Here is a 7781-nt window from a genome sequence, read left to right on the forward strand (position 1 = left end):
TGGACATGTCAAGGGCATTTTATTGTGTGTGCATGATTGTATTATAAAATACAGCAGGAGCTGTATTTAGTTTTATTAGGATTTTATTTTTGATCTAGTTACATGTACATTCCTTTTATGGAATATAGGATCGATGGATGTAAATTTTATTTTATGTTCGATCTAGTTTACATGTACATTCCTTCGAGGAATATAGGATCAAAATGTAAAATTCTATTTATGTCGCGGATCGAATCTTGCAAAGCGTGGAACCTTCTAAGGACCAGAGGTGCAGCGGAACTAGGAGCAAGATGGATGCGACAGCTAGACCCGGTGGCAGTGGCCAAATATGGCAGCAGCTTGGGATGACAACACACGGAGGACAACAAGAGATAAAAGCCATAATAGTTGAAAATTAGATTTTCTATTTATTGTTTTTATATTATGCTGTGTGTGCATGTTAGTTTACATATTTAGTAGGCTAACATAGTTAAAATTCCTCATTTATAAATAACTAAGTGGGAGAGGGATTTTTAAGTAAATCCCATGGTGTATTGGTGTTCAAGTGATACAACCTCTATTATTTTCTCTCCCTCAATTGAGCTTGTTTGTGGATCACAGGAGCAACTTCCTTTTTGGATGACTAGGAATTATTAAAGGCGTGTGATCTTCCCCAACGGAAGGGGCATAATCTTATTAATGGACTTAGTGTCAAGTAATGGTATACACTTAGACACATCTAATAGTATCCTCCCCATCGGAGTCACTGCTATTATTTGTGTGACCAAATGATGCCAACTATTAATTTTATTTGTCAAAAAGTTAGGTTGACAAGATAATAAAATTAATGAGTTTAAACCCTCCTTTTACAAATGTTGAATTTGTATACGTCCACACTAACGTGGCATGCAAAATTCACGGTGTTTGAGGTGTTGGTGAATTTAAATAATATTGTTTGAGGAATCAATATTTTTTTTTAATTCAAAAGTTTTTGACCAAATATTTGATCAAAGACAGATCAACTATTAATTTTATTCGTCATAAAGTAAAGTTGACGAGATAATAAAATTAATGAATAAAATCTCCTCTTCGATTTTGTATACGTCCACACTATCGTGGCATACAAAATTCATGGGGATTTTTAAGGAGTTGATCTTGACCAAGTATTTTTGTGATTCTTAGGATTTAAAATGTTTGTCAATCCCCTAGTAGTCATACTATAAGAAAGACTTAGTAATCCCAATTGTAATGATTGGAAATAGGACTTGGACATTAAGGTAAACTGTCTTCTTAGAACTAAGAACAATATGGGTGTATTTAATTCATTAGTTGAAACATGTTTAGTGGTGTTATCTACTAGAACCTGGAGTGTAGATACAGATGTCATTAAGCATGTCCGCAATTCATTGTAGGGTTCCAAGAAACCCGACAACTAAATAAAAATTAAAACACTGTCTACATGGGCACTACTGTAAAAATGGTAGCTGTTGCAGTGGGAGATGTTTATCTTTTGATAAGAATAAAACATGGATTTTTGAGTAATTGTCTTTACGCACCAAGTTTAGAAAGAACTAGTTTTCAGTTTCTAAACTATTCAAAGAACTTGATATTCTGCATCTTTTAATAACAAAGTTGTTATTAAGAAAAAGAGGGAAGTTATCTGTTCTGGTACGTTGGTTGGCAATTTATAAATCCAATAACTCTCACGATGCAACAAATGAAAATTAGTAACACATCTTCTAACTTTAAGATAAAGTAACCTTCGAAAATGAACCAATTATATCTTTGGCTTCTAAGGCTAGGTTATATTAACTTGAGTAGGATTCATTGGTAGCTGATGAACTTTTGGGTTCATTAGTAGTGGAAATCTTTCCAACCTACGAATCTTACTTGGAAGGAAAAATAACCAAGAAGCTTTTAAGTCTAAGGGGTATGGAGTCAAAGATATATTGGAATTGGTTCATTCTGATTTGTGTGATCCTATGAGCATCCAGGCAAGAGGTTGTTTCAAATATTTCATCTATTTTATAGACAACTATTTGAGATACAGATATATTTACTTGATGTGCCGCAAGTCTAAGTGCTTTGATTAGTTCAAAGAGTATGAGGTTGATGTGGAGAAACGACAAAGTAAAAGTATCAAGACACTACGGTAAGATCGTAGTGGCAAGTACCTCTTGGGAGAATTTAGGATTCATTTATCAGAAGTAGGGATTCAATCCCAACTAACTGCACCTGGTACACCCCAACAGAATGGTGTAGGAAAAGGAAGGTATAAGACTCTTATGGAAATAAGTAGATTGATGAGTTATTAAGAATATTATCAAAATCATTTTAAGGATATACTCTGGAAACGGGAGTGAATATAGTACCTTCTAAAGTCAGAACTCTCTACTCATATAGAATTGCTGAGTAGGCGTAAGCCTATTTCGAAGCATATTCAGATTCGGGTAGTCCAGCACATATGCAGAAGAGAGACAATGATAAGTTGGACAGGAATTCACTTGTTTGTGGGTTATCCTAGTGAAATGAAAGTAGGTTTATAGTCTTAAAAATCAGAAGGTCATTGTTAGCATCAATGACCGATTTTTAGAAAATGACTATGTAATAAACCATGTGCCCATAAGAAAACTTGTTCTTAAGGAAATAATAAAAGACATGTCTAATCTAGTACCAACTGTACAAGATGAGATATCACAAGGAAACTGCAACACGTATCACAAATGATACACAATTACATAAAGTGTCTTGTCATAGTGTGAGGGTTGTTAGGCAACCTAAAAAGATTCATGATTTGGGAGAGTTTTTGGACTCGATCCCTGGAGGACATGAACCTGATCTCCGGACATATGACGAAGCACTCCAAGATAAAGATGCAGTATTTTGGCAAAGAGTAATGAATAAAAGAATTAGAATATATGTATTCTAATAAAATCTGGAAGCTTGTAGAACCACCAAATGGTATAAAAGCCTTTGGGTATAAAAAGGTCTATAATAGGAAAAGAGGGATAGACAGGAAGGTAGAAACTTTCAAAGCAAGGCTAGATGAAAAAGGAAACTTTTTCACTGGTAGTCATGCTTAAGTCTATCCGGATTCTTTTATCTATTTGGTAAGTGGATGTCAAGACAACATTCCTTAATGGAAGTCTTGAAGAAAGCATCCATATAAAGCAACCAGAAGGGTTCATTACAAAAGGCTAAGAGTATCTTGTGTGCAAGCTCAATCAGTCTATGGACTGATACAAAGCTTCAAGGTCTTGGAACATCCAGTTTATCAAAGTAATCCAGACCTTTGGATTCATTTAGTAACTGGATAAGTCTTGTGTATACAAAAGGTGTGATGGAAGCGTGGTGGTATTTCTTGTACTATACGTAGATAACATTTTTGGTAGTTGAAAACAATATCAAAATGTTGTCAGAAGTAAGGGTATGGTTGTCCAAACAATTCGATATAAAGGACTTGGGAGAATGTATATATTCTTGAGATCAAAGTAATAAGGGATCGAAAGAAAAGAATATTTTACTTATTCCAAGCTTCATACATCGGAAAAATCCTTACTCGTTTTAAGCATGCAAAACTCCAAGAAAGGTTTCTTACTTTTTTAGGATGGAGTAACTTTATCTAAAGATATGTCTCTGTAGACATCAAAGGAGATAAAGGAAATAAAGGCAGTTCTTTGTGCTTCGGCTATCGGAAGCCTAATATATGCTATGCACGAGATCAGAAATCTGTTTTGCCAAGGGCATAGTTAGCAGATATCAAAGTAACCCTAGACAAGGACAGTGGACTGCAGTAAAGTATATATTGAAGTACCTTAGAGGCACTAGAGATTATATGCTAGCTTACAAGGCAGTTAATTTGGTCCTAGTGGGTTGCATGGATTTTGGCTTCCAATCGGATAGGGATAATAATAAGTCAACCTCGGACAGTGAACTGCAGTAAAGTATATATTGAAGTACCTTAGAGGCACTAGAGATTATATGCTAACTTACAAGGCAGTTAATTTGGTCCTAGTGGGTTGCATGGATTTTGGCTTCCAATCGGATAGGGATAATAATAAGTCAACCTCGGGGTTTTGTGTTTACTTTAGGAGGTAAAGTCATAACTATGGAAGAGTGATAAGCATAGGTGTTTTTCTGGACTCCACCATAGAAGCTTAGTATATGACAAGCCTCTGAGGTAGCCATAAAAGCTGAATGACTCAATAACCTCAAGATAGACTTAGATATGATTTCTGGTTTGTCCAAAGATTGTTACAATTTATTGTAATAATGTTGGTGCAATAGCAAACTCGAAGAAACCATAAGTCTATAAGGCAAGTAAACACAATAGAGCGCAAGTACCACCCAATACGAGAAATCGTATAAACGAGGAGAAGTTGTTGTTAGGACCGATGATCGCGGCTAGAGAGGGGGGGTGTGAATAGCCGACCCCAAATCGTTCGTTTCTTTCTACAAATCAGGTTAGCGCAGCGGAAATAAACAATAGAAACGACAACGGAGAATAGCAAACCTCAAACTCGTCGATGTAACGAGGTTCGGAGATAAACTCCTACTCCTCGGCGTGTCCGTAAGGTGGACGAGCCCTATCAATCCGTCGGTGGATGAGTCCCCGGAGAACCGGCTAATAAATACTCCTTGTGGGTGGAGAAACCTCGCCACAATCTCTTTGCAACAGCAATAAGGAGTACAACAGTAGAGAAAGCAAACAAGAACAATCGAAATGTAAAACCCTTTGCTTGCCTTCTCGTTGCCGACTGGAATCCTGATGAAGCAGCAACTTCTCGGATCCAAGCTCAGCTAGAAAACCAACAGGAAGCTCACCCGAAGCTTCGGCAGCGAGAGCTCAGCAGGAAGAAGAAGAGAGAAGAAGAAGACTCCTGAACCCCTTTTATAACCTGCGAAGAAGACACAACAGAAACTAGTCGTTGCTACGCAACGGTTAGGATGTGGACCGATCAGGCTTCATCCTGATCGGTCCACAAGGGTCCTGATCGGTCACAAGACCGATCAGGCCCTTCCCTGATCGGTCATGGAGACCGATCAGGTCCTTCCCTGATCGGTCCCATGACCGATCAGGACCTTTCCCTCTCGACGGTGATCTCCTTCTGATCGTCTCCTAATCGGTCTGCAGACCGATCAGGAACTTCACCGTATGCTACTGATCGATCACTGATCGGTCTACTGAACGATCAGATAAGCAACAGAATACTTCTGTTTGGTTACTGATCGATCACCAGACCGATCAGATAACCCAGCGTATCACTGGATCGGTTACCAGACCGATCCAGGTTTAGAGCTCCCAGCCCTAAACCCTACTTGGTCCTGAGAACGAGCTATCGAGCCCTCTCCGACTTCGTCCGGTCCAGAGAACGAGCTACCGAGCCCTCTCCGACCACAGTCCGGAGAACGAGCTACCGAGCCCTCTCTGACTTCGTCCGGTCCAGAGAACGAGCTACCGAGCCCTCTTTGACCACAGTCTGTAGAACGAGCTACCGAGCCCTCTCCGACTTTCCGTGCCAAGTCTCCATCTTGGTCTTCTCCGTGCCAAGTCTCCATACTTGGACTTTTCCCGTGCCAAGCTCCCGGACTGCTAGAAGGTTTAACAGCCGACTGTGCACAAGTGCTATGGTCTGATTGAGCCATGTGGGTACAATATTGACCTCGAACAAAGAAAGTGGGGGCTCCTATGTTCGGATCAAGAGGACCAGACACCAGGCAGGAAGTCCTAGTTGCGACTAGGCAAGGAAGTCCTAGTAGGTCGGGTGGACCGAGGGGCAGGAAGACCTGGTGGGTCGAGGATCGGACGTGGGAAGCCTATGGTCCTTTGTTTGAGGGGGGGATTGTTGGGGTTGCAAGGTTGCAAACATAGTCCCATATTGGAAACACATGGGAAAGATCATGGGTTTATAAGAGAAAAGATATCTCCATTGGCATGAGGCCTTTTGGGGAGAGCCCAAGAGCAAAGTTATGAGGGCTTAGGCCCAAAGTGGACAATATCATGCTATTGTGGAGATATCTAAATTCTTTTCGATCCTACAAGTGGTATCAGAGCGAGGTCGCTCTTCGCCGGATTAACACCCGAGGGAGCACAAGCTAGAGATGGATCAACTCGGAGAAGACATCACCATTCCACCTTTCTATGATCTCGACGACTTCGCGTTTTGGAAGGTAAGAATGAAGTACTTTCTTATGACTAACCTTGAAAATTGGAGTTGTGTTCAATTAGGTTTCAAGCCTCCGATGGACAAGAAAGGAGAAACCCTAGAGAAGAAGGAGTGGACCAAGGAACAAGTCCACCAATCCCTAGTCAACGATGAGGTATTGAAAATTTTTGAATTTTCTTTACCTAATGATGTTTTGTGTAGGATAGGTGGATATAACGATGCCAAGGAGTTGTGGAACAACTTGGCAAAGTTCCATGAGGAGAACTCCACTTCAAGTCATGAAGAGGAGTCAAGTGAGCCATGTAGCTCACTTCATGGAGGAATGGATTTAGAAGTTGAGGGCCACTCAACATCTAAAGAAGAAGAGGAGGAGAGTTCTTCTTCAAGTTCGGAGCAAGAAGAAGAAGCTTCTACATCCGGAAGGGATGAAGGAGAGAGCGTTCATCCATCCTCAACTCTAGGTAACTCAAGCCATTTAGTTTCTAGCAAATTACACATAATGTGCTTTGAGTGTAGGGAATTTGGGCATTACAAGAGTAAGTGTCCAAAGAGGGTTAGAAAGACTCCACCGGCGCCAAAGGTCAAGGAAGCCGGAGTCCCAACACGCAAGGGCAAGGAGCACGTGGTGTGCTTCCAATGCAAGCGAAGGGGACACTATAGGAGTCAATGTCCGAGGGGGAGGCAACCTCACAAGGACAAGAAGACGAGCACATCGATAGGGGGAGCTAAGGCAAACCCTAAGGTAATCTCTAAGGCACATTATTGCAATAATAATAGGACACATGCTAGTAGCCTTATTGCTATTGTTAATAATGGTAAGCATGATAACATTAGAAATCGATACACATGCTTAGGTGCCAAACATGTGAGCCTAGATAAGGACAACACTAGAAATACCAACCCTAGGATTAATTCATCTAAGGCTAAGGAAAACCTAGGTAGAAATCCCAAATCAACTAGACACATGCCTAGGAATACCTCAAAGAAAAATGAAAAATGAAAAATTGAGGTATTAGAGAAGGAGAATCAAGTCTTGAGGTCAAGACTTGATACTTTGGAAAAGGCTCTTAAGAACTTGGAGAAGTCATCTCTAGGGTTTAAGGGTCAAAAACCAATGTCCAAGGACAAGAAAGGTTTGGGTCACAAACCTAAGTCCCAAATGGTCAAGCCCACTTATCACAATGTTCCATTCGATTATGGAACAAAATCTAGGGCTAGAAAGACCATCACCAAGGTCACAAGGAGAGTCACCCCTAGAGTTGATCTTGATGAGTCCCAAATGACCAAGGCTTTAAAGCCTAGGAGGGTCATTAGAAGGGTTGCTAGGGAAGACATCCCTAGTGAATATTTAGTGAACCCAATGAGCTCTAATAGGTATTGGGTTCCTAGGAGCGTGATTTCATCACGCTAGATGAGTTAGGGTGTGCCAACCTTACTTGAATAGGTAGTTAACCTAATCATGGCAAAAGGTGGCACTTTAGGGTTTTTCAAGGTATAATCAAGGCTTGAAAATGAAATTAAGAATTATTCCTAAGGTGATTAGAATGTGCCAATCAAATTTGAGGAGTTTTCTAGAGTCAATCTAATTGGCACATAGTGATCTAAAAATCTTTGGTATAAGATGCTAGGTCTATT

Source organism: Zingiber officinale, chromosome 2B (genome assembly GCF_018446385.1).
Source record: "Zingiber officinale cultivar Zhangliang chromosome 2B, Zo_v1.1, whole genome shotgun sequence".
NCBI classification, from domain to species: Eukaryota; Viridiplantae; Streptophyta; class Magnoliopsida; order Zingiberales; family Zingiberaceae; genus Zingiber; species Zingiber officinale.